At 46.6% G+C, this 24,826-nt stretch overlaps 11 non-coding genes and 2 pseudogenes across 11 annotated transcripts; all 13 read left to right on the top strand.

The window, feature by feature from the left end:
• The first annotated feature begins 17 nt into the window (after positions 1 to 17).
• On the top strand, positions 18 to 208 carry LOC130323393 (U2 spliceosomal RNA). Its single transcript, XR_008868710.1, has one exon. It is a non-coding gene; the product is annotated as a U2 spliceosomal RNA (small nuclear RNA).
• Positions 209 to 2,291: 2,083 nt separating this feature from the next.
• LOC130323396 (U2 spliceosomal RNA) lies at positions 2,292 to 2,482 on the top strand. The gene has a single exon (XR_008868713.1). It is a non-coding gene; the product is annotated as a U2 spliceosomal RNA (small nuclear RNA).
• A 2,077-nt stretch (positions 2,483 to 4,559) lies between these two features.
• Positions 4,560 to 4,750, top strand: LOC130323392 (U2 spliceosomal RNA). The gene has a single exon (XR_008868709.1). It is a non-coding gene; the product is annotated as a U2 spliceosomal RNA (small nuclear RNA).
• Positions 4,751 to 6,829: 2,079 nt separating this feature from the next.
• On the top strand, positions 6,830 to 7,020 carry LOC130323391 (U2 spliceosomal RNA). Its single transcript, XR_008868708.1, has one exon. It is a non-coding gene; the product is annotated as a U2 spliceosomal RNA (small nuclear RNA).
• Positions 7,021 to 9,090: 2,070 nt separating this feature from the next.
• LOC130323402 (U2 spliceosomal RNA) lies at positions 9,091 to 9,278 on the top strand. Its single transcript, XR_008868716.1, has one exon. It is a non-coding gene; the product is annotated as a U2 spliceosomal RNA (small nuclear RNA).
• A 654-nt stretch (positions 9,279 to 9,932) lies between these two features.
• Positions 9,933 to 10,142, top strand: LOC130323399 (U2 spliceosomal RNA; annotated as a pseudogene).
• Positions 10,143 to 12,224: 2,082 nt separating this feature from the next.
• Positions 12,225 to 12,415, top strand: LOC130323390 (U2 spliceosomal RNA). Its single transcript, XR_008868707.1, has one exon. It is a non-coding gene; the product is annotated as a U2 spliceosomal RNA (small nuclear RNA).
• Positions 12,416 to 14,488: 2,073 nt separating this feature from the next.
• LOC130323401 (U2 spliceosomal RNA) lies at positions 14,489 to 14,676 on the top strand. Its single transcript, XR_008868715.1, has one exon. It is a non-coding gene; the product is annotated as a U2 spliceosomal RNA (small nuclear RNA).
• Positions 14,677 to 15,330: 654 nt separating this feature from the next.
• Positions 15,331 to 15,540, top strand: LOC130323398 (U2 spliceosomal RNA; annotated as a pseudogene).
• Positions 15,541 to 17,608: 2,068 nt separating this feature from the next.
• Positions 17,609 to 17,799, top strand: LOC130323388 (U2 spliceosomal RNA). The gene has a single exon (XR_008868706.1). It is a non-coding gene; the product is annotated as a U2 spliceosomal RNA (small nuclear RNA).
• Positions 17,800 to 19,878: 2,079 nt separating this feature from the next.
• On the top strand, positions 19,879 to 20,069 carry LOC130323387 (U2 spliceosomal RNA). Its single transcript, XR_008868705.1, has one exon. It is a non-coding gene; the product is annotated as a U2 spliceosomal RNA (small nuclear RNA).
• Positions 20,070 to 22,163: 2,094 nt separating this feature from the next.
• On the top strand, positions 22,164 to 22,354 carry LOC130323386 (U2 spliceosomal RNA). The gene has a single exon (XR_008868704.1). It is a non-coding gene; the product is annotated as a U2 spliceosomal RNA (small nuclear RNA).
• A 2,084-nt stretch (positions 22,355 to 24,438) lies between these two features.
• LOC130323395 (U2 spliceosomal RNA) lies at positions 24,439 to 24,629 on the top strand. Its single transcript, XR_008868712.1, has one exon. It is a non-coding gene; the product is annotated as a U2 spliceosomal RNA (small nuclear RNA).
• Positions 24,630 to 24,826: the final 197 nt, after the last annotated feature.

Genomic DNA, 24,826 nt, shown 5'->3' with positions numbered 1-24,826 from the left:
TCGCCCCTTTCACGGTTATCGCTTCTCGGCCTTTTGGCTAAGATCAAGTGTAGTATCTGTTCTTATCAGTTTAATATCTGATACGTCCCCTATCTGGGGACCATATATTAAATGGATTTTTGAGAACGGGGGCCGATTTCGAAGCTTGCTTCCGTCGCCCTATGCATTGACCCGATATGGCAGTATCTTCGGGTACAGTGCACCACCCCCTTACAGGGTTAAAAAGAAAGATTCCTACTTTCATTGCTACCTGCTTGCTGGCTAGCCAGCTAGCCAGCCCTGTGGGCCTTGCTGCTGCAGCCAAAAAACAAAAGGTGGTGCTGCTGCTGCTGCTTCTGCTGCTTCTGCTTGTGTCTGGCCGCTGTTGGAGCGTCCAGGCACAGGACTTCTGCTGCTGCTGACTAAATGGCCTCCTTAATTGGATCATTTGAGTAGCCAGCACACCTGTGCAGGTAGGGCATGACATGATAGGCAGCTGCCTTGATAGCGGGTGGGTGCTGAATGTTCCTAATTGACAAAATAAGATTAATGCTTATGAAGAAATATAAAATCTCATCCCTTCCCCAATATCGCGCCACACCCCTACCCCTTAATTCCCTGGTTGAACTTGATGGACATATGTCTTTTTTCGACCGTACTAACTATGTAACTATGTAACATAACATGGGGGGGGGGGGGGTCTCCTGGCTGTTCACACAGGTGTGTCATTGCTGTACATTGACCATGCATTGCTTCTGTGGTATTGCAAAGGCAAAGACAAATGCTTCCAGCCATCCATTGCACTAATGGATTGGTCATCAGCTGGCTGTCTATGTCCCGCATCAATATAGACCAAAGTACAGAGGGTTAGGCTATGCTATTGTGCACCTACCTGATGCATCAGAAGGTGCGAGGCCCTTGCTAAATTCTGTGCACAGACTTTGAGATCTATACTTTAGACTGTATCTAAACCTGCTCCAACATGGACTGACATTCTGGCCTACTTTCAGCCGATGCGACTTGTCTGTCGCTGAACAGTCGCTTTTTATGTATTCAGCACCTATGTATAATGTTGTAAAAATGCTCTAGAAGCTAAAGTCGCAGAAATGTCACACATATTTGGCCTGCAACTTTCTGTGCGACAAATTCAGACAGGAAAAATCAGTATAAATCCTTAGAAAATTATCCCCCAGTGTCTCCATCTGCTGGCGGTATTGAATAAGCATTGCTGCACTGATGGGGTATGCATTAGACGAAAAAAAAGAAGAAAAAGAAGAATAATACGCCCAGAAAAGAGGCGAAAAGGAGAAAAACGTAAAAAAACGTGAAAAAAAAGTAAGAGGAAGAGAAGGGAAAAAAAGGTGGAAATGGGTTTAAAAGTGATTTCGGCGGAGAAATATATATATATATATATATATATATATATATATATATATATACGCGCACACACACACATATATATAAACGTATTCTCCGTTGAGATATTGCAGCCGCTGCTGTGTCCAGGCCCAGGAGCCTTAGCACTGTGCTGTGATGTCACTCAATACCACTGACATCACTAGGTGTAAACAACATCTCTCCTTTGCTGTGTATGTGACTATGGAGCTGTTTGGTGATGTCGTCTATTATGGCCTTCATAGAAGCAACAGGAGATTGTTGCATCCATCTAGAACCCTCAGAACTACAGTGCTATGATGTCACTCACTTCCACAGGCCTTGCAGAGTGTAAACAACAACAACCCAGCTTTGTTGTGTATGTAACCATAGGGATTTGTGATGTCACCTAGAACCTTCACAGCAGCGACAGCTTTATGAGGAGCATCAGCACTGCTCTGCCTGAGCAGAACCATCACCGCCATAGGTTGTCAAATAACCCGGATTTAACCCACACAGGTAAGTCCAATGGGGTGCAGGCATGTCCTCTATGCTTACAGCTTCCCGTGGGTGTTGGTTTGATACCGTTTGGGGACAGCCAAGGAGGCATCTGCAGGCAACAAAGGTAGGTGTGTGCTTGTGTGTGTGTTTCCTATGCAGATCCTAAGCCCAGTGTCACATGCAAGTAGGAGGAGTAAGAAGGGTTCCTGGCAAATCCGGGTTATGGATTGCATTTAAAAAGGCCCCGTGGGAGTGCAATGGGCCCCTGTCTTGCTGCTTAGCAATAATGGTATGGGTTTAGGTTCTGCTGTGTGTACTGGTGGTTGACTGCCCCCCAGCCCAGAGTGTGCATGGAAAATTGTCTGGCAGCCTCCCTGACAGCAAGCAGTGATAGTGCCCATGAAGGGGACCTTGTTGGGCCCGCCCCTTTCACGGTTATCGCTTCTCGGCCTTTTGGCTAAGATCAAGTGTAGTATCTGTTCTTATCAGTTTAATATCTGATACGTCCCCTATCTGGGGACCATATATTAAATGGATTTTTGAGAACGGGGGCCGATTTCGAAGCTTGCTTCCGTCGCCCTAGGCATTGACCCGATATGGCAGTATCTTCTGGTACAGTTCACCACCCCCTTACAGGGTTAAAAAGAAAGATTCCTACTTTCATTGCTACCTGCTTGCTGGCTAGCCAGCTAGCCAGCCCTGTGGGCCTTGCTGCTGCAGCCAAAAAACAAAAGGTGGTGCTGCTGCTGCTGCTTCTGCTTGTGTCTGGCCGCTGTTGGAGCGTCCAGGCACAGGACTTCTGCTGCTGCTGACTAAATGGCCTCCTTAATTGGATCATTTGAGTAGCCAGCACACCTGTGCAGGTAGGGCATGACATGATAGGCAGCTGCCTTGATAGCGGGTGGGTGCTGAATGTTCCTAATTGACAAAATAAGATTAATGCTTATGAAGAAATATAAAATCTCATCCCTTCCCCAATATCGCGCCACACCCCTACCCCTTAATTCCCTGGTTGAACTTGATGGACATATGTCTTTTTTCGACCGTACTAACTATGTAACTATGTAACATAACATGGGGGGGGGGGGGGGTCTCCTGGCTGTTCACACAGGTGTGTCATTGCTGTACATTGACCATGCATTGCTTCTGTGGTATTGCAAAGGCAAAGACAAATGCTTCCAGCCATCCATTGCACTAATGGATTGGTCATCAGCTGGCTGTCTATGTCCCGCATCAATATAGACCAAAGTACAGAGGGTTAGGCTATGCTATTGTGCACCTACCTGATGCATCAGAAGGTGCGAGGCCCTTGCTAAATTCTGTGCACAGACTTTGAGATCTATACTTTAGACTGTATCTAAACCTGCTCCAACATGGACTGACATTCTGGCCTACTTTCAGCCGATGCGACTTGTCTGTCGCTGAACAGTCGCTTTTTATGTATTCAGCACCTATGTATAATGTTGTAAAAATGCTCTAGAAGCTAAAGTCGCAGAAATGTCACACATATTTGGCCTGCAACTTTCTGTGCGACAAATTCAGACAGGAAAAATCAGTATAAATCCTTAGAAAATTATCCCCCAGTGTCTCCATCTGCTGGCGGTATTGAATAAGCATTGCTGCACTGATGGGGTATGCATTAGACGAAAAAAAAGAAGAAAAAGAAGAATAATACGCCCAGAAAAGAGGCGAAAAGGAGAAAAACGTAAAAAAACGTGAAAAAAAAGTAAGAGGAAGAGAAGGGAAAAAAAGGTGGAAATGGGTTTAAAAGTGATTTCGGCGGAGAAATATATATATATATATATATATATATATATATATATATATATATACGCGCACACACACACATATATATAAACGTATTCTCCGTTGAGATATTGCAGCCGCTGCTGTGTCCAGGCCCAGGAGCCTTAGCACTGTGCTGTGATGTCACTCAATACCACTGACATCACTAGGTGTAAACAACATCTCTCCTTTGCTGTGTATGTGACTATGGAGCTGTTTGGTGATGTCGTCTATTATGGCCTTCATAGAAGCAACAGGAGATTGTTGCATCCATCTAGAACCCTCAGAACTACAGTGCTATGATGTCACTCACTTCCACAGGCCTTGCAGAGTGTAAACAACAACAACCCAGCTTTGTTGTGTATGTAACCATAGGGATTTGTGATGTCACCTAGAACCTTCACAGCAGCGACAGCTTTATGAGGAGCATCAGCACTGCTCTGCCTGAGCAGAACCATCACCGCCATAGGTTGTCAAATAACCCGGATTTAACCCACACAGGTAAGTCCAATGGGGTGCAGGCATGTCCTCTATGCTTACAGCTTCCCGTGGGTGTTGGTTTGATACCGTTTGGGGACAGCCAAGGAGGCATCTGCAGGCAACAAAGGTAGGTGTGTGCTTGTGTGTGTGTTTCCTATGCAGATCCTAAGCCCAGTGTCACATGCAAGTAGGAGGAGTAAGAAGGGTTCCTGGCAAATCCGGGTTATGGATTGCATTTAAAAAGGCCCCGTGGGAGTGCAATGGGCCCCTGTCTTGCTGCTTAGCAATAATGGTATGGGTTTAGGTTCTGCTGTGTGTACTGGTGGTTGACTGCCCCCCAGCCCAGAGTGTGCATGGAAAATTGTCTGGCAGCCTCCCTGACAGCAAGCAGTGATAGTGCCCATGAAGGGGACCTTGTTGGGCCCGCCCCTTTCACGGTTATCGCTTCTCGGCCTTTTGGCTAAGATCAAGTGTAGTATCTGTTCTTATCAGTTTAATATCTGATACGTCCCCTATCTGGGGACCATATATTAAATGGATTTTTGAGAACGGGGGCCGATTTCGAAGCTTGCTTCCGTCGCCCTATGCATTGACCCGATATGGCAGTATCTTCGGGTACAGTGCACCACCCCCTTACAGGGTTAAAAAGAAAGATTCCTACTTTCATTGCTACCTGCTTGCTGGCTAGCCAGCTAGCCAGCCCTGTGGGCCTTGCTGCTGCAGCCAAAAAACAAAAGGTGGTGCTGCTGCTGCTGCTTCTGCTTGTGTCTGGCCGCTGTTGGAGCGTCCAGGCACAGGACTTCTGCTGCTGCTGACTAAATGGCCTCCTTAATTGGATCATTTGAGTAGCCAGCACACCTGTGCAGGTAGGGCATGACATGATAGGCAGCTGCCTTGATAGCGGGTGGGTGCTGAATGTTCCTAATTGACAAAATAAGATTAATGCTTATGAAGAAATATAAAATCTCATCCCTTCCCCAATATCGCGCCACACCCCTACCCCTTAATTCCCTGGTTGAACTTGATGGACATATGTCTTTTTTCGACCGTACTAACTATGTAACTATGTAACATAACATGGGGGGGGGGGGGTCTCCTGGCTGTTCACACAGGTGTGTCATTGCTGTACATTGACCATGCATTGCTTCTGTGGTATTGCAAAGGCAAAGACAAATGCTTCCAGCCATCCATTGCACTAATGGATTGGTCATCAGCTGGCTGTCTATGTCCCGCATCAATATAGACCAAAGTACAGAGGGTTAGGCTATGCTATTGTGCACCTACCTGATGCATCAGAAGGTGCGAGGCCCTTGCTAAATTCTGTGCACAGACTTTGAGATCTATACTTTAGACTGTATCTAAACCTGCTCCAACATGGACTGACATTCTGGCCTACTTTCAGCCGATGCGACTTGTCTGTCGCTGAACAGTCGCTTTTTATGTATTCAGCACCTATGTATAATGTTGTAAAAATGCTCTAGAAGCTAAAGTCGCAGAAATGTCACACATATTTGGCCTGCAACTTTCTGTGCGACAAATTCAGACAGGAAAAATCAGTATAAATCCTTAGAAAATTATCCCCCAGTGTCTCCATCTGCTGGCGGTATTGAATAAGCATTGCTGCACTGATGGGGTATGCATTAGACGAAAAAAAAGAAGAAAAAGAAGAATAATACGCCCAGAAAAGAGGCGAAAAGGAGAAAAACGTAAAAAAACGTGAAAAAAAAGTAAGAGGAAGAGAAGGGAAAAAAAGGTGGAAATGGGTTTAAAAGTGATTTCGGCGGAGAAATATATATATATATATATATATATATATATATATATATATATATATATACGCGCACACACACACATATATATAAACGTATTCTCCGTTGAGATATTGCAGCCGCTGCTGTGTCCAGGCCCAGGAGCCTTAGCACTGTGCTGTGATGTCACTCAATACCACTGACATCACTAGGTGTAAACAACATCTCTCCTTTGCTGTGTATGTGACTATGGAGCTGTTTGGTGATGTCGTCTATTATGGCCTTCATAGAAGCAACAGGAGATTGTTGCATCCATCTAGAACCCTCAGAACTACAGTGCTATGATGTCACTCACTTCCACAGGCCTTGCAGAGTGTAAACAACAACAACCCAGCTTTGTTGTGTATGTAACCATAGGGATTTGTGATGTCACCTAGAACCTTCACAGCAGCGACAGCTTTATGAGGAGCATCAGCACTGCTCTGCCTGAGCAGAACCATCACCGCCATAGGTTGTCAAATAACCCGGATTTAACCCACACAGGTAAGTCCAATGGGGTGCAGGCATGTCCTCTATGCTTACAGCTTCCCGTGGGTGTTGGTTTGATACCGTTTGGGGACAGCCAAGGAGGCATCTGCAGGCAACAAAGGTAGGTGTGTGCTTGTGTGTGTGTTTCCTATGCAGATCCTAAGCCCAGTGTCACATGCAAGTAGGAGGAGTAAGAAGGGTTCCTGGCAAATCCGGGTTATGGATTGCATTTAAAAAGGCCCCGTGGGAGTGCAATGGGCCCCTGTCTTGCTGCTTAGCAATAATGGTATGGGTTTAGGTTCTGCTGTGTGTACTGGTGGTTGACTGCCCCCCAGCCCAGAGTGTGCATGGAAAATTGTCTGGCAGCCTCCCTGACAGCAAGCAGTGATAGTGCCCATGAAGGGGACCTTGTTGGGCCCGCCCCTTTCACGGTTATCGCTTCTCGGCCTTTTGGCTAAGATCAAGTGTAGTATCTGTTCTTATCAGTTTAATATCTGATACGTCCCCTATCTGGGGACCATATATTAAATGGATTTTTGAGAACGGGGGCCGATTTCGAAGCTTGCTTCCGTCGCCCTATGCATTGACCCGATATGGCAGTATCTTCGGGTACAGTGCACCACCCCCTTACAGGGTTAAAAAGAAAGATTCCTACTTTCATTGCTACCTGCTTGCTGGCTAGCCAGCTAGCCAGCCCTGTGGGCCTTGCTGCTGCAGCCAAAAAACAAAAGGTGGTGCTGCTGCTGCTGCTTCTGCTTGTGTCTGGCCGCTGTTGGAGCGTCCAGGCACAGGACTTCTGCTGCTGCTGACTAAATGGCCTCCTTAATTGGATCATTTGAGTAGCCAGCACACCTGTGCAGGTAGGGCATGACATGATAGGCAGCTGCCTTGATAGCGGGTGGGTGCTGAATGTTCCTAATTGACAAAATAAGATTAATGCTTATGAAGAAATATAAAATCTCATCCCTTCCCCAATATCGCGCCACACCCCTACCCCTTAATTCCCTGGTTGAACTTGATGGACATATGTCTTTTTTCGACCGTACTAACTATGTAACTATGTAACATAACATGGGGGGGGGGGGGGGGGGTCTCCTGGCTGTTCACACAGGTGTGTCATTGCTGTACATTGACCATGCATTGCTTCTGTGGTATTGCAAAGGCAAAGACAAATGCTTCCAGCCATCCATTGCACTAATGGATTGGTCATCAGCTGGCTGTCTATGTCCCGCATCAATATAGACCAAAGTACAGAGGGTTAGGCTATGCTATTGTGCACCTACCTGATGCATCAGAAGGTGCGAGGCCCTTGCTAAATTCTGTGCACAGACTTTGAGATCTATACTTTAGACTGTATCTAAACCTGCTCCAACATGGACTGACATTCTGGCCTACTTTCAGCCGATGCGACTTGTCTGTCGCTGAACAGTCGCTTTTTATGTATTCAGCACCTATGTATAATGTTGTAAAAATGCTCTAGAAGCTAAAGTCGCAGAAATGTCACACATATTTGGCCTGCAACTTTCTGTGCGACAAATTCAGACAGGAAAAATCAGTATAAATCCTTAGAAAATTATCCCCCAGTGTCTCCATCTGCTGGCGGTATTGAATAAGCATTGCTGCACTGATGGGGTATGCATTAGACGAAAAAAAAGAAGAAAAAGAAGAATAATACGCCCAGAAAAGAGGCGAAAAGGAGAAAAACGTAAAAAAACGTGAAAAAAAAGTAAGAGGAAGAGAAGGGAAAAAAAGGTGGAAATGGGTTTAAAAGTGATTTCGGCGGAGAAATATATATATATATATATATATATATATATATATACGCGCACACACACACATATATATAAACGTATTCTCCGTTGAGATATTGCAGCCGCTGCTGTGTCCAGGCCCAGGAGCCTTAGCACTGTGCTGTGATGTCACTCAATACCACTGACATCACTAGGTGTAAACAACATCTCTCCTTTGCTGTGTATGTGACTATGGAGCTGTTTGGTGATGTCGTCTATTATGGCCTTCATAGAAGCAACAGGAGATTGTTGCATCCATCTAGAACCCTCAGAACTACAGTGCTATGATGTCACTCACTTCCACAGGCCTTGCAGAGTGTAAACAACAACAACCCAGCTTTGTTGTGTATGTAACCATAGGGATTTGTGATGTCACCTAGAACCTTCACAGCAGCGACAGCTTTATGAGGAGCATCAGCACTGCTCTGCCTGAGCAGAACCATCACCGCCATAGGTTGTCAAATAACCCGGATTTAACCCACACAGGTAAGTCCAATGGGGTGCAGGCATGTCCTCTATGCTTACAGCTTCCCGTGGGTGTTGGTTTGATACCGTTTGGGGACAGCCAAGGAGGCATCTGCAGGCAACAAAGGTAGGTGTGTGCTTGTGTGTGTGTTTCCTATGCAGATCCTAAGCCCAGTGTCACATGCAAGTAGGAGGAGTAAGAAGGGTTCCTGGCAAATCCGGGTTATGGATTGCATTTAAAAAGGCCCCGTGGGAGTGCAATGGGCCCCTGTCTTGCTGCTTAGCAATAATGGTATGGGTTTAGGTTCTGCTGTGTGTACTGGTGGTTGACTGCCCCCCAGCCCAGAGTGTGCATGGAAAATTGTCTGGCAGCCTCCCTGACAGCAAGCAGTGATAGTGCCCATGAAGGGGACCTTGTTGGGCCCGCCCCTTTCACGGTTATCGCTTCTCGGCCTTTTGGCTAAGATCAAGTGTAGTATCTGTTCTTATCAGTTTTTCATGCCAGTGTACAGTAACGCCGGTATGGGGCTGGTGGGGATGGGTGCTGCATGGAGGATGCAGGTGTACCAGGGCTTTCCGGGGCTGGTTCTGAGGAATCAGCTCGACGGCTGCCCCGATGTGACCTGTTCCCTCCGGGTCTCGCCATGAGGCTGAGAGGGTCTAGAGCCGAGGTACTTTTGTGCCTCGGGGAGTGGTGACCCCGAGTTGCCGAAACTCACTGGGAGAATAGACTCACTGAGTTGAAGCACGGGCACCATAATCTCTTCACCTTGTGGCACTCACCTCTTGATTCCCGGCCTTCTGGCTAGGATCAGAGAAATTTTTATAGATCCGGCCGGATGTCCGGGCAGTATATCTGCACACATTCACTTATTTATTTCTTTTTTGTCTCACTGTGTCACTTTTTGCGTGTTGTGTGTTCACAGGATTTGTCAGGATGCGGTTGCCCTTCTGGGTGTCCCTCCTGGCGGTCTAGGGGAGGTGTGTGTGGCCATTAGGTTCCGCACCTCCCTGCAAACACCCCGGGTACTCCTGCTTTGGCAGGGTACCTACCGTAATCGGCTCTGCGGGCAGATACCTTGGCTAACGCCAAGGGGGATGCCGGGAGCATTTGTGGTCCCCTAGTAGCTTCGGCGAAAAGGGACATCGAACCTGGAACCTCGCAGGTACCTTTTGGTCCGGAGGCGAAGGGTAAGGTTTGTTGGGGGGCCTCTCTCCTATCGGAGAAGGGCTTGCGATAGACCGCATCCTTTGTGCACTTTTTTTAGTGTAACACGTTTGCACTTTTTCTTGCACTTTGGGTGAATCGAAAGCACGTTCCTCAGCTTTAGATAAAGAATCTGTTCTTATCAGTTTAATATCTGATACGTCCCCTATCTGGGGACCATATATTAAATGGATTTTTGAGAACGGGGGCCGATTTCGAAGCTTGCTTCCGTCGCCCTATGCATTGACCCGATATGGCAGTATCTTCGGGTACAGTGCACCACCCCCTTACAGGGTTAAAAAGAAAGATTCCTACTTTCATTGCTACCTGCTTGCTGGCTAGCCAGCTAGCCAGCCCTGTGGGCCTTGCTGCTGCAGCCAAAAAACAAAAGGTGGTGCTGCTGCTGCTGCTTCTGCTTGTGTCTGGCCGCTGTTGGAGCGTCCAGGCACAGGACTTCTGCTGCTGCTGACTAAATGGCCTCCTTAATTGGATCATTTGAGTAGCCAGCACACCTGTGCAGGTAGGGCATGACATGATAGGCAGCTGCCTTGATAGCGGGTGGGTGCTGAATGTTCCTAATTGACAAAATAAGATTAATGCTTATGAAGAAATATAAAATCTCATCCCTTCCCCAATATCGCGCCACACCCCTACCCCTTAATTCCCTGGTTGAACTTGATGGACATATGTCTTTTTTCGACCGTACTAACTATGTAACTATGTAACATAACATGGGGGGGGGGGGGGGGTCTCCTGGCTGTTCACACAGGTGTGTCATTGCTGTACATTGACCATGCATTGCTTCTGTGGTATTGCAAAGGCAAAGACAAATGCTTCCAGCCATCCATTGCACTAATGGATTGGTCATCAGCTGGCTGTCTATGTCCCGCATCAATATAGACCAAAGTACAGAGGGTTAGGCTATGCTATTGTGCACCTACCTGATGCATCAGAAGGTGCGAGGCCCTTGCTAAATTCTGTGCACAGACTTTGAGATCTATACTTTAGACTGTATCTAAACCTGCTCCAACATGGACTGACATTCTGGCCTACTTTCAGCCGATGCGACTTGTCTGTCGCTGAACAGTCGCTTTTTATGTATTCAGCACCTATGTATAATGTTGTAAAAATGCTCTAGAAGCTAAAGTCGCAGAAATGTCACACATATTTGGCCTGCAACTTTCTGTGCGACAAATTCAGACAGGAAAAATCAGTATAAATCCTTAGAAAATTATCCCCCAGTGTCTCCATCTGCTGGCGGTATTGAATAAGCATTGCTGCACTGATGGGGTATGCATTAGACGAAAAAAAAGAAGAAAAAGAAGAATAATACGCCCAGAAAAGAGGCGAAAAGGAGAAAAACGTAAAAAAACGTGAAAAAAAAGTAAGAGGAAGAGAAGGGAAAAAAAGGTGGAAATGGGTTTAAAAGTGATTTCGGCGGAGAAATATATATATATATATATATATATATATATATATATATATATATATATACGCGCACACACACACATATATATAAACGTATTCTCCGTTGAGATATTGCAGCCGCTGCTGTGTCCAGGCCCAGGAGCCTTAGCACTGTGCTGTGATGTCACTCAATACCACTGACATCACTAGGTGTAAACAACATCTCTCCTTTGCTGTGTATGTGACTATGGAGCTGTTTGGTGATGTCGTCTATTATGGCCTTCATAGAAGCAACAGGAGATTGTTGCATCCATCTAGAACCCTCAGAACTACAGTGCTATGATGTCACTCACTTCCACAGGCCTTGCAGAGTGTAAACAACAACAACCCAGCTTTGTTGTGTATGTAACCATAGGGATTTGTGATGTCACCTAGAACCTTCACAGCAGCGACAGCTTTATGAGGAGCATCAGCACTGCTCTGCCTGAGCAGAACCATCACCGCCATAGGTTGTCAAATAACCCGGATTTAACCCACACAGGTAAGTCCAATGGGGTGCAGGCATGTCCTCTATGCTTACAGCTTCCCGTGGGTGTTGGTTTGATACCGTTTGGGGACAGCCAAGGAGGCATCTGCAGGCAACAAAGGTAGGTGTGTGCTTGTGTGTGTGTTTCCTATGCAGATCCTAAGCCCAGTGTCACATGCAAGTAGGAGGAGTAAGAAGGGTTCCTGGCAAATCCGGGTTATGGATTGCATTTAAAAAGGCCCCGTGGGAGTGCAATGGGCCCCTGTCTTGCTGCTTAGCAATAATGGTATGGGTTTAGGTTCTGCTGTGTGTACTGGTGGTTGACTGCCCCCCAGCCCAGAGTGTGCATGGAAAATTGTCTGGCAGCCTCCCTGACAGCAAGCAGTGATAGTGCCCATGAAGGGGACCTTGTTGGGCCCGCCCCTTTCACGGTTATCGCTTCTCGGCCTTTTGGCTAAGATCAAGTGTAGTATCTGTTCTTATCAGTTTAATATCTGATACGTCCCCTATCTGGGGACCATATATTAAATGGATTTTTGAGAACGGGGGCCGATTTCGAAGCTTGCTTCCGTCGCCCTATGCATTGACCCGATATGGCAGTATCTTCGGGTACAGTGCACCACCCCCTTACAGGGTTAAAAAGAAAGATTCCTACTTTCATTGCTACCTGCTTGCTGGCTAGCCAGCTAGCCAGCCCTGTGGGCCTTGCTGCTGCAGCCAAAAAACAAAAGGTGGTGCTGCTGCTGCTGCTTCTGCTTGTGTCTGGCCGCTGTTGGAGCGTCCAGGCACAGGACTTCTGCTGCTGCTGACTAAATGGCCTCCTTAATTGGATCATTTGAGTAGCCAGCACACCTGTGCAGGTAGGGCATGACATGATAGGCAGCTGCCTTGATAGCGGGTGGGTGCTGAATGTTCCTAATTGACAAAATAAGATTAATGCTTATGAAGAAATATAAAATCTCATCCCTTCCCCAATATCGCGCCACACCCCTACCCCTTAATTCCCTGGTTGAACTTGATGGACATATGTCTTTTTTCGACCGTACTAACTATGTAACTATGTAACATAACATGGGGGGGGGGGGGGGGGGGGGTCTCCTGGCTGTTCACACAGGTGTGTCATTGCTGTACATTGACCATGCATTGCTTCTGTGGTATTGCAAAGGCAAAGACAAATGCTTCCAGCCATCCATTGCACTAATGGATTGGTCATCAGCTGGCTGTCTATGTCCCGCATCAATATAGACCAAAGTACAGAGGGTTAGGCTATGCTATTGTGCACCTACCTGATGCATCAGAAGGTGCGAGGCCCTTGCTAAATTCTGTGCACAGACTTTGAGATCTATACTTTAGACTGTATCTAAACCTGCTCCAACATGGACTGACATTCTGGCCTACTTTCAGCCGATGCGACTTGTCTGTCGCTGAACAGTCGCTTTTTATGTATTCAGCACCTATGTATAATGTTGTAAAAATGCTCTAGAAGCTAAAGTCGCAGAAATGTCACACATATTTGGCCTGCAACTTTCTGTGCGACAAATTCAGACAGGAAAAATCAGTATAAATCCTTAGAAAATTATCCCCCAGTGTCTCCATCTGCTGGCGGTATTGAATAAGCATTGCTGCACTGATGGGGTATGCATTAGACGAAAAAAAAGAAGAAAAAGAAGAATAATACGCCCAGAAAAGAGGCGAAAAGGAGAAAAACGTAAAAAAACGTGAAAAAAAAGTAAGAGGAAGAGAAGGGAAAAAAAGGTGGAAATGGGTTTAAAAGTGATTTCGGCGGAGAAATATATATATATATATATATATATATATATATATACGCGCACACACACACATATATATAAACGTATTCTCCGTTGAGATATTGCAGCCGCTGCTGTGTCCAGGCCCAGGAGCCTTAGCACTGTGCTGTGATGTCACTCAATACCACTGACATCACTAGGTGTAAACAACATCTCTCCTTTGCTGTGTATGTGACTATGGAGCTGTTTGGTGATGTCGTCTATTATGGCCTTCATAGAAGCAACAGGAGATTGTTGCATCCATCTAGAACCCTCAGAACTACAGTGCTATGATGTCACTCACTTCCACAGGCCTTGCAGAGTGTAAACAACAACAACCCAGCTTTGTTGTGTATGTAACCATAGGGATTTGTGATGTCACCTAGAACCTTCACAGCAGCGACAGCTTTATGAGGAGCATCAGCACTGCTCTGCCTGAGCAGAACCATCACCGCCATAGGTTGTCAAATAACCCGGATTTAACCCACACAGGTAAGTCCAATGGGGTGCAGGCATGTCCTCTATGCTTACAGCTTCCCGTGGGTGTTGGTTTGATACCGTTTGGGGACAGCCAAGGAGGCATCTGCAGGCAACAAAGGTAGGTGTGTGCTTGTGTGTGTGTTTCCTATGCAGATCCTAAGCCCAGTGTCACATGCAAGTAGGAGGAGTAAGAAGGGTTCCTGGCAAATCCGGGTTATGGATTGCATTTAAAAAGGCCCCGTGGGAGTGCAATGGGCCCCTGTCTTGCTGCTTAGCAATAATGGTATGGGTTTAGGTTCTGCTGTGTGTACTGGTGGTTGACTGCCCCCCAGCCCAGAGTGTGCATGGAAAATTGTCTGGCAGCCTCCCTGACAGCAAGCAGTGATAGTGCCCATGAAGGGGACCTTGTTGGGCCCGCCCCTTTCACGGTTATCGCTTCTCGGCCTTTTGGCTAAGATCAAGTGTAGTATCTGTTCTTATCAGTTTTTCATGCCAGTGTACAGTAACGCCGGTATGGGGCTGGTGGGGATGGGTGCTGCATGGAGGATGCAGGTGTACCAGGGCTTTCCGGGGCTGGTTCTGAGGAATCAGCTCGACGGCTGCCCCGATGTGACCTGTTCCCTCCGGGTCTCGCCATGAGGCTGAGAGGGTCTAGAGCCGAGGTACTTTTGTGCCTCGGGGAGTGGTGACCCCGAGTTGCCGAAACTCACTGGGAGAATAGACTCACTGAGTTGAAGCACGGGCACCATAATCTCTTCACCTTGTGGCACTCACCTCTTGATTCCCGGCCTTCTGGCTAGGATCAGAGAAATTTTTATAGATCCGGCCGGATGTCCGGGCAGTATATCTGCACACATTCACTTATTTATTTCTTTTTTGTCTCACTGTGTCACTTTTTGCGTGTTGTGTGTTCACAGGATTTGTCAGGATGCGGTTGCCCTTCTGGGTGTCCCTCCTGGCGGTCTAGGGGAGGTGTGTGTGGCCATTAGGTTCCGCACCTCCCTGCAAACACCCCGGGTACTCCTGCTTTGGCAGGGTACCTACCGTAATCGGCTCTGCGGGCAGATACCTTGGCTAACGCCAAGGGGGATGCCGGGAGCATTTGTGGTCCCCTAGTAGCTTCGGCGAAAAGGGACATCGAACCTGGAACCTCGCAGGTACCTTTTGGTCCGGAGGCGAAGGGTAAGGTTTGTTGGGGGGCCTCTCTCCTATCGGAGAAGGGCTTGCGATAGACCGCATCCTTTGTGCACTTTTTTTAGTGTAACACGTTTGCACTTTTTCTTGCACTTTGGGTGAATCGAAAGCACGTTCCTCAGCTTTAGATAAAGAATCTGTTCTTATCAGTTTAATATCTGATACGTCCCCTATCTGGGGACCATATATTAAATGGATTTTTGAGAACGGGGGCCGATTTCGAAGCTTGCTTCCGTCGCCCTATGCATTGACCCGATATGGCAGTATCTTCGGGTACAGTGCACCACCCCCTTACAGGGTTAAAAAGAAAGATTCCTACTTTCATTGCTACCTGCTTGCTGGCTAGCCAGCTAGCCAGCCCTGTGGGCCTTGCTGCTGCAGCCAAAAAACAAAAGGTGGTGCTGCTGCTGCTGCTTCTGCTTGTGTCTGGCCGCTGTTGGAGCGTCCAGGCACAGGACTTCTGCTGCTGCTGACTAAATGGCCTCCTTAATTGGATCATTTGAGTAGCCAGCACACCTGTGCAGGTAGGGCATGACATGATAGGCAGCTGCCTTGATAGCGGGTGGGTGCTGAATGTTCCTAATTGACAAAATAAGATTAATGCTTATGAAGAAATATAAAATCTCATCCCTTCCCCAATATCGCGCCACACCCCTACCCCTTAATTCCCTGGTTGAACTTGATGGACATATGTCTTTTTTCGACCGTACTAACTATGTAACTATGTAACATAACATGGGGGGGGGGTCTCCTGGCTGTTCACACAGGTGTGTCATTGCTGTACATTGACCATGCATTGCTTCTGTGGTATTGCAAAGGCAAAGACAAATGCTTCCAGCCATCCATTGCACTAATGGATTGGTCATCAGCTGGCTGTCTATGTCCCGCATCAATATAGACCAAAGTACAGAGGGTTAGGCTATGCTATTGTGCACCTACCTGATGCATCAGAAGGTGCGAGGCCCTTGCTAAATTCTGTGCACAGACTTTGAGATCTATACTTTAGACTGTATCTAAACCTGCTCCAACATGGACTGACATTCTGGCCTACTTTCAGCCGATGCGACTTGTCTGTCGCTGAACAGTCGCTTTTTATGTATTCAGCACCTATGTATAATGTTGTAAAAATGCTCTAGAAGCTAAAGTCGCAGAAATGTCACACATATTTGGCCTGCAACTTTCTGTGCGACAAATTCAGACAGGAAAAATCAGTATAAATCCTTAGAAAATTATCCCCCAGTGTCTCCATCTGCTGGCGGTATTGAATAAGCATTGCTGCACTGATGGGGTATGCATTAGACGAAAAAAAAGAAGAAAAAGAAGAATAATACGCCCAGAAAAGAGGCGAAAAGGAGAAAAACGTAAAAAAACGTGAAAAAAAAGTAAGAGGAAGAGAAGGGAAAAAAAGGTGGAAATGGGTTTAAAAGTGATTTCGGCGGAGAAATATATATATATATATATATATATATATATATATATATATACGCGCACACACACACATATATATAAACGTATTCTCCGTTGAGATATTGCAGCCGCTGCTGTGTCCAGGCCCAGGAGCCTTAGCACTGTGCTGTGATGTCACTCAATACCACTGACATCACTAGGTGTAAACAACATCTCTCCTTTGCTGTGTATGTGACTATGGAGCTGTTTGGTGATGTCGTCTATTATGGCCTTCATAGAAGCAACAGGAGATTGTTGCATCCATCTAGAACCCTCAGAACTACAGTGCTATGATGTCACTCACTTCCACAGGCCTTGCAGAGTGTAAACAACAACAACCCAGCTTTGTTGTGTATGTAACCATAGGGATTTGTGATGTCACCTAGAACCTTCACAGCAGCGACAGCTTTATGAGGAGCATCAGCACTGCTCTGCCTGAGCAGAACCATCACCGCCATAGGTTGTCAAATAACCCGGATTTAACCCACACAGGTAAGTCCAATGGGGTGCAGGCATGTCCTCTATGCTTACAGCTTCCCGTGGGTGTTGGTTTGATACCGTTTGGGGACAGCCAAGGAGGCATCTGCAGGCAACAAAGGTAGGTGTGTGCTTGTGTGTGTGTTTCCTATGCAGATCCTAAGCCCAGTGTCACATGCAAGTAGGAGGAGTAAGAAGGGTTCCTGGCAAATCCGGGTTATGGATTGCATTTAAAAAGGCCCCGTGGGAGTGCAATGGGCCCCTGTCTTGCTGCTTAGCAATAATGGTATGGGTTTAGGTTCTGCTGTGTGTACTGGTGGTTGACTGCCCCCCAGCCCAGAGTGTGCATGGAAAATTGTCTGGCAGCCTCCCTGACAGCAAGCAGTGATAGTGCCCATGAAGGGGACCTTGTTGGGCCCGCCCCTTTCACGGTTATCGCTTCTCGGCCTTTTGGCTAAGATCAAGTGTAGTATCTGTTCTTATCAGTTTAATATCTGATACGTCCCCTATCTGGGGACCATATATTAAATGGATTTTTGAGAACGGGGGCCGATTTCGAAGCTTGCTTCCGTCGCCCTATGCATTGACCCGATATGGCAGTATCTTCGGGTACAGTGCACCACCCCCTTACAGGGTTAAAAAGAAAGATTCCTACTTTCATTGCTACCTGCTTGCTGGCTAGCCAGCTAGCCAGCCCTGTGGGCCTTGCTGCTGCAGCCAAAAAACAAAAGGTGGTGCTGCTGCTGCTGCTTCTGCTTGTGTCTGGCCGCTGTTGGAGCGTCCAGGCACAGGACTTCTGCTGCTGCTGACTAAATGGCCTCCTTAATTGGATCATTTGAGTAGCCAGCACACCTGTGCAGGTAGGGCATGACATGATAGGCAGCTGCCTTGATAGCGGGTGGGTGCTGAATGTTCCTAATTGACAAAATAAGATTAATGCTTATGAAGAAATATAAAATCTCATCCCTTCCCCAATATCGCGCCACACCCCTACCCCTTAATTCCCTGGTTGAACTTGATGGACATATGTCTTTTTTCGACCGTACTAACTATGTAACTATGTAACATAACATGGGGGGGGGGGGGGGGGGTCTCCTGGCTGTTCACACAGGTGTGTCATTGCTGTACATTGACCATGCATTGCTTCTGTGGTATTGCAAAGGCAAAGACAAATGCTTCCAGCCATCCATTGCACTAATGGATTGGTCATCAGCTGGCTGTCTATGTCCCGCATCAATATAGACCAAAGTACAGAGGGTTAGGCTATGCTATTGTGCACCTACCTGATGCATCAGAAGGTGCGAGGCCCTTGCTAAATTCTGTGCACAGACTTTGAGATCTATACTTTAGACTGTATCTAAACCTGCTCCAACATGGACTGACATTCTGGCCTACTTTCAGCCGATGCGACTTGTCTGTCGCTGAACAGTCGCTTTTTATGTATTCAGCACCTATGTATAATGTTGTAAAAATGCTCTAGAAGCTAAAGTCGCAGAAATGTCACACATATTTGGCCTGCAACTTTCTGTGCGACAAATTCAGACAGGAAAAATCAGTATAAATCCTTAGAAAATTATCCCCCAGTGTCTCCATCTGCTGGCGGTATTGAATAAGCATTGCTGCACTGATGGGGTATGCATTAGACGAAAAAAAAGAAGAAAAAGAAGAATAATACGCCCAGAAAAGAGGCGAAAAGGAGAAAAACGTAAAAAAACGTGAAAAAAAAGTAAGAGGAAGAGAAGGGAAAAAAAGGTGGAAATGGGTTTAAAAGTGATTTCGGCGGAGAAATATATATATATATATATATATATATATATATATATATATATATACGCGCACACACACACATATATATAAACGTATTCTCCGTTGAGATATTGCAGCGCTGCTGTGTCCAGGCCCAGGAGCCTTAGCACTGTGCTGTGATGTCACTCAATACCACTGACATCACTAGGTGTAAACAACATCTCTCCTTTGCTGTGTATGTGACTATGGAGCTGTTTGGTGATGTCGTCTATTATGGCCTTCATAGAAGCAACAGGAGATTGTTGCATCCATCTAGAACCCTCAGAACTACAGTGCTATGATGTCACTCACTTCCACAGGCCTTGCAGAGTGTAAACAACAACAACCCAGCTTTGTTGTGTATGTAACCATAGGGATTTGTGATGTCACCTAGAACCTTCACAGCAGCGACAGCTTTATGAGGAGCATCAGCACTGCTCTGCCTGAGCAGAACCATCACCGCCATAGGTTGTCAAATAACCCGGATTTAACCCACACAGGTAAGTCCAATGGGGTGCAGGCATGTCCTCTATGCTTACAGCTTCCCGTGGGTGTTGGTTTGATACCGTTTGGGGACAGCCAAGGAGGCATCTGCAGGCAACAAAGGTAGGTGTGTGCTTGTGTGTGTGTTTCCTATGCAGATCCTAAGCCCAGTGTCACATGCAAGTAGGAGGAGTAAGAAGGGTTCCTGGCAAATCCGGGTTATGGATTGCATTTAAAAAGGCCCCGTGGGAGTGCAATGGGCCCCTGTCTTGCTGCTTAGCAATAATGGTATGGGTTTAGGTTCTGCTGTGTGTACTGGTGGTTGACTGCCCCCCAGCCCAGAGTGTGCATGGAAAATTGTCTGGCAGCCTCCCTGACAGCAAGCAGTGATAGTGCCCATGAAGGGGACCTTGTTGGGCCCGCCCCTTTCACGGTTATCGCTTCTCGGCCTTTTGGCTAAGATCAAGTGTAGTATCTGTTCTTATCAGTTTAATATCTGATACGTCCCCTATCTGGGGACCATATATTAAATGGATTTTTGAGAACGGGGGCCGATTTCGAAGCTTGCTTCCGTCGCCCTATGCATTGACCCGATATGGCAGTATCTTCGGGTACAGTGCACCACCCCCTTACAGGGTTAAAAAGAAAGATTCCTACTTTCATTGCTACCTGCTTGCTGGCTAGCCAGCTAGCCAGCCCTGTGGGCCTTGCTGCTGCAGCCAAAAAACAAAAGGTGGTGCTGCTGCTGCTGCTTCTGCTTGTGTCTGGCCGCTGTTGGAGCGTCCAGGCACAGGACTTCTGCTGCTGCTGACTAAATGGCCTCCTTAATTGGATCATTTGAGTAGCCAGCACACCTGTGCAGGTAGGGCATGACATGATAGGCAGCTGCCTTGATAGCGGGTGGGTGCTGAATGTTCCTAATTGACAAAATAAGATTAATGCTTATGAAGAAATATAAAATCTCATCCCTTCCCCAATATCGCGCCACACCCCTACCCCTTAATTCCCTGGTTGAACTTGATGGACATATGTCTTTTTTCGACCGTACTAACTATGTAACTATGTAACATAACATGGGGGGGGGGGGGGGGGGGGTCTCCTGGCTGTTCACACAGGTGTGTCATTGCTGTACATTGACCATGCATTGCTTCTGTGGTATTGCAAAGGCAAAGACAAATGCTTCCAGCCATCCATTGCACTAATGGATTGGTCATCAGCTGGCTGTCTATGTCCCGCATCAATATAGACCAAAGTACAGAGGGTTAGGCTATGCTATTGTGCACCTACCTGATGCATCAGAAGGTGCGAGGCCCTTGCTAAATTCTGTGCACAGACTTTGAGATCTATACTTTAGACTGTATCTAAACCTGCTCCAACATGGACTGACATTCTGGCCTACTTTCAGCCGATGCGACTTGTCTGTCGCTGAACAGTCGCTTTTTATGTATTCAGCACCTATGTATAATGTTGTAAAAATGCTCTAGAAGCTAAAGTCGCAGAAATGTCACACATATTTGGCCTGCAACTTTCTGTGCGACAAATTCAGACAGGAAAAATCAGTATAAATCCTTAGAAAATTATCCCCCAGTGTCTCCATCTGCTGGCGGTATTGAATAAGCATTGCTGCACTGATGGGGTATGCATTAGACGAAAAAAAAGAAGAAAAAGAAGAATAATACGCCCAGAAAAGAGGCGAAAAGGAGAAAAACGTAAAAAAACGTGAAAAAAAAGTAAGAGGAAGAGAAGGGAAAAAAAGGTGGAAATGGGTTTAAAAGTGATTTCGGCGGAGAAATATATATATATATATATATATATATATATATATATATATATATATATATATATATACGCGCACACACACACATATATATAAACGTATTCTCCGTTGAGATATTGCAGCCGCTGCTGTGTCCAGGCCCAGGAGCCTTAGCACTGTGCTGTGATGTCACTCAATACCACTGACATCACTAGGTGTAAACAACATCTCTCCTTTGCTGTGTATGTGACTATGGAGCTGTTTGGTGATGTCGTCTATTATGGCCTTCATAGAAGCAACAGGAGATTGTTGCATCCATCTAGAACCCTCAGAACTACAGTGCTATGATGTCACTCACTTCCACAGGCCTTGCAGAGTGTAAACAACAACAACCCAGCTTTGTTGTGTATGTAACCATAGGGATTTGTGATGTCACCTAGAACCTTCACAGCAGCGACAGCTTTATGAGGAGCATCAGCACTGCTCTGCCTGAGCAGAACCATCACCGCCATAGGTTGTAAAATAACCCGGATTTAACCCACACAGGTAAGTCCAATGGGGTGCAGGCATGTCCTCTATGCTTACAGCTTCCCGTGGGTGTTGGTTTGATACCGTTTGGGGACAGCCAAGGAGGCATCTGCAGGCAACAAAGGTAGGTGTGTGCTTGTGTGTGTGTTTCCTATGCAGATCCTAAGCCCAGTGTCACATGCAAGTAGGAGGAGTAAGAAGGGTTCCTGGCAAATCCGGGTTATGGATTGCATTTAAAAAGGCCCCGTGGGAGTGCAATGGGCCCCTGTCTTGCTGCTTAGCAATAATGGTATGGGTTTAGGTTCTGCTGTGTGTACTGGTGGTTGACTGCCCCCCAGCCCAGAGTGTGCATGGAAAATTGTCTGGCAGCCTCCCTGACAGCAAGCAGTGATAGTGCCCATGAAGGGGACCTTGTTGGGCCCGCCCCTTTCACGGTTATCGCTTCTCGGCCTTTTGGCTAAGATCAAGTGTAGTATCTGTTCTTATCAGTTTAATATCTGATACGTCCCCTATCTGGGGACCATATATTAAATGGATTTTTGAGAACGGGGGCCGATTTCGAAGCTTGCTTCCGTCGCCCTATGCATTGACCCGATATGGCAGTATCTTCGGGTACAGTGCACCACCCCCTTACAGGGTTAAAAAGAAAGATTCCTACTTTCATTGCTACCTGCTTGCTGGCTAGCCAGCTAGCCAGCCCTGTGGGCCTTGCTGCTGCAGCCAAAAAACAAAAGGTGGTGCTGCTGCTGCTGCTTCTGCTTGTGTCTGGCCGCTGTTGGAGCGTCCAGGCACAGGACTTCTGCTGCTGCTGACTAAATGGCCTCCTTAATTGGATCATTTGAGTAGCCAGCACACCTGTGCAGGTAGGGCATGACATGATAGGCAGCTGCCTTGATAGCGGGTGGGTGCTGAATGTTCCTAATTGACAAAATAAGATTAATGCTTATGAAGAAATATAAAATCTCATCCCTTCCCCAATATCGCGCCACACCCCTACCCCTTAATTCCCTGGTTGAACTTGATGGACATATGTCTTTTTTCGACCGTACTAACTATGTAACTATGTAACATAACATGGGGGGGGGGGGGGGGGGGGTCTCCTGGCTGTTCACACAGGTGTGTCATTGCTGTACATTGACCATGCATTGCTTCTGTGGTATTGCAAAGGCAAAGACAAATGCTTCCAGCCATCCATTGCACTAATGGATTGGTCATCAGCTGGCTGTCTATGTCCCGCATCAATATAGACCAAAGTACAGAGGGTTAGGCTATGCTATTGTGCACCTACCTGATGCATCAGAAGGTGCGAGGCCCTTGCTAAATTCTGTGCACAGACTTTGAGATCTATACTTTAGACTGTATCTAAACCTGCTCCAACATGGACTGACATTCTGGCCTACTTTCAGCCGATGCGACTTGTCTGTCGCTTAACAGTCGCTTTTTATGTATTCAGCACCTATGTATAATGTTGTAAAAATGCTCTAGAAGCTAAAGTCGCAGAAATGTCACACATATTTGGCCTGCAACTTTCTGTGCGACAAATTCAGACAGGAAAAATCAGTATAAATCCTTAGAAAATTATCCCCCAGTGTCTCCATCTGCTGGCGGTATTGAATAAGCATTGCTGCACTGATGGGGTATGCATTAGACGAAAAAAAAGAAGAAAAAGAAGAATAATACGCCCAGAAAAGAGGCGAAAAGGAGAAAAACGTAAAAAAACGTGAAAAAAAAGTAAGAGGAAGAGAAGGGAAAAAAAGGTGGAAATGGGTTTAAAAGTGATTTCGGCAGAGAAATATATATATATATATATATATATATATATATATATATATATATATACGCGCACACACACACATATATATAAACGTATTCTCCGTTGAGATATTGCAGCCGCTGCTGTGTCCAGGCCCAGGAGCCTTAGCACTGTGCTGTGATGTCACTCAATACCACTGACATCACTAGGTGTAAACAACATCTCTCCTTTGCTGTGTATGTGACTATGGAGCTGTTTGGTGATGTCGTCTATTATGGCCTTCATAGAAGCAACAGGAGATTGTTGCATCCATCTAGAACCCTCAGAACTACAGTGCTATGATGTCACTCACTTCCACAGGCCTTGCAGAGTGTAAACAACAACAACCCAGCTTTGTTGTGTATGTAACCATAGGGATTTGTGATGTCACCTAGAACCTTCACAGCAGCGACAGCTTTATGAGGAGCATCAGCACTGCTCTGCCTGAGCAGAACCATCACCGCCATAGGTTGTCAAATAACCCGGATTTAACCCACACAGGTAAGTCCAATGGGGTGCAGGCATGTCCTCTATGCTTACAGCTTCCCGTGGGTGTTGGTTTGATACCGTTTGGGGACAGCCAAGGAGGCATCTGCAGGCAACAAAGGTAGGTGTGTGCTTGTGTGTGTGTTTCCTATGCAGATCCTAAGCCCAGTGTCACATGCAAGTAGGAGGAGTAAGAAGGGTTCCTGGCAAATCCGGGTTATGGATTGCATTTAAAAAGGCCCCGTGGGAGTGCAATGGGCCCCTGTCTTGCTGCTTAGCAATAATGGTATGGGTTTAGGTTCTGCTGTGTGTACTGGTGGTTGACTGCCCCCCAGCCCAGAGTGTGCATGGAAAATTGTCTGGCAGCCTCCCTGACAGCAAGCAGTGATAGTGCCCATGAAGGGGACCTTGTTGGGCCCGCCCCTTTCACGGTTATCGCTTCTCGGCCTTTTGGCTAAGATCAAGTGTAGTATCTGTTCTTATCAGTTTAATGTCTGATACGTCCCCTATCTGGGGACCATATATTAAATGGATTTTTGAGAACGGGGGCCGATTTCGAAGCTTGCTTCCGTCGCCCTATGCATTGACCCGATATGGCAGTATCTTCGGGTACAGTGCACCACCCCCTTACAGGGTTAAAAAGAAAGATTCCTACTTTCATTGCTACCTGCTTGCTGGCTAGCCAGCTAGCCAGCCCTGTGGGCCTTGCTGCTGCAGCCAAAAAACAAAAGGTGGTGCTGCTGCTGCTGCTTCTGCTTGTGTCTGGCCGCTGTTGGAGCGTCCAGGCACAGGACTTCTGCTGCTGCTGACTAAATGGCCTCC

The sequence above is a fragment of the Hyla sarda genome, unplaced genomic scaffold (genome assembly GCF_029499605.1).
Source record: "Hyla sarda isolate aHylSar1 unplaced genomic scaffold, aHylSar1.hap1 scaffold_2481, whole genome shotgun sequence".
NCBI classification, from domain to species: Eukaryota; Metazoa; Chordata; class Amphibia; order Anura; family Hylidae; genus Hyla; species Hyla sarda.
This window is presented reverse-complemented; position numbering and strand designations above follow the sequence as displayed.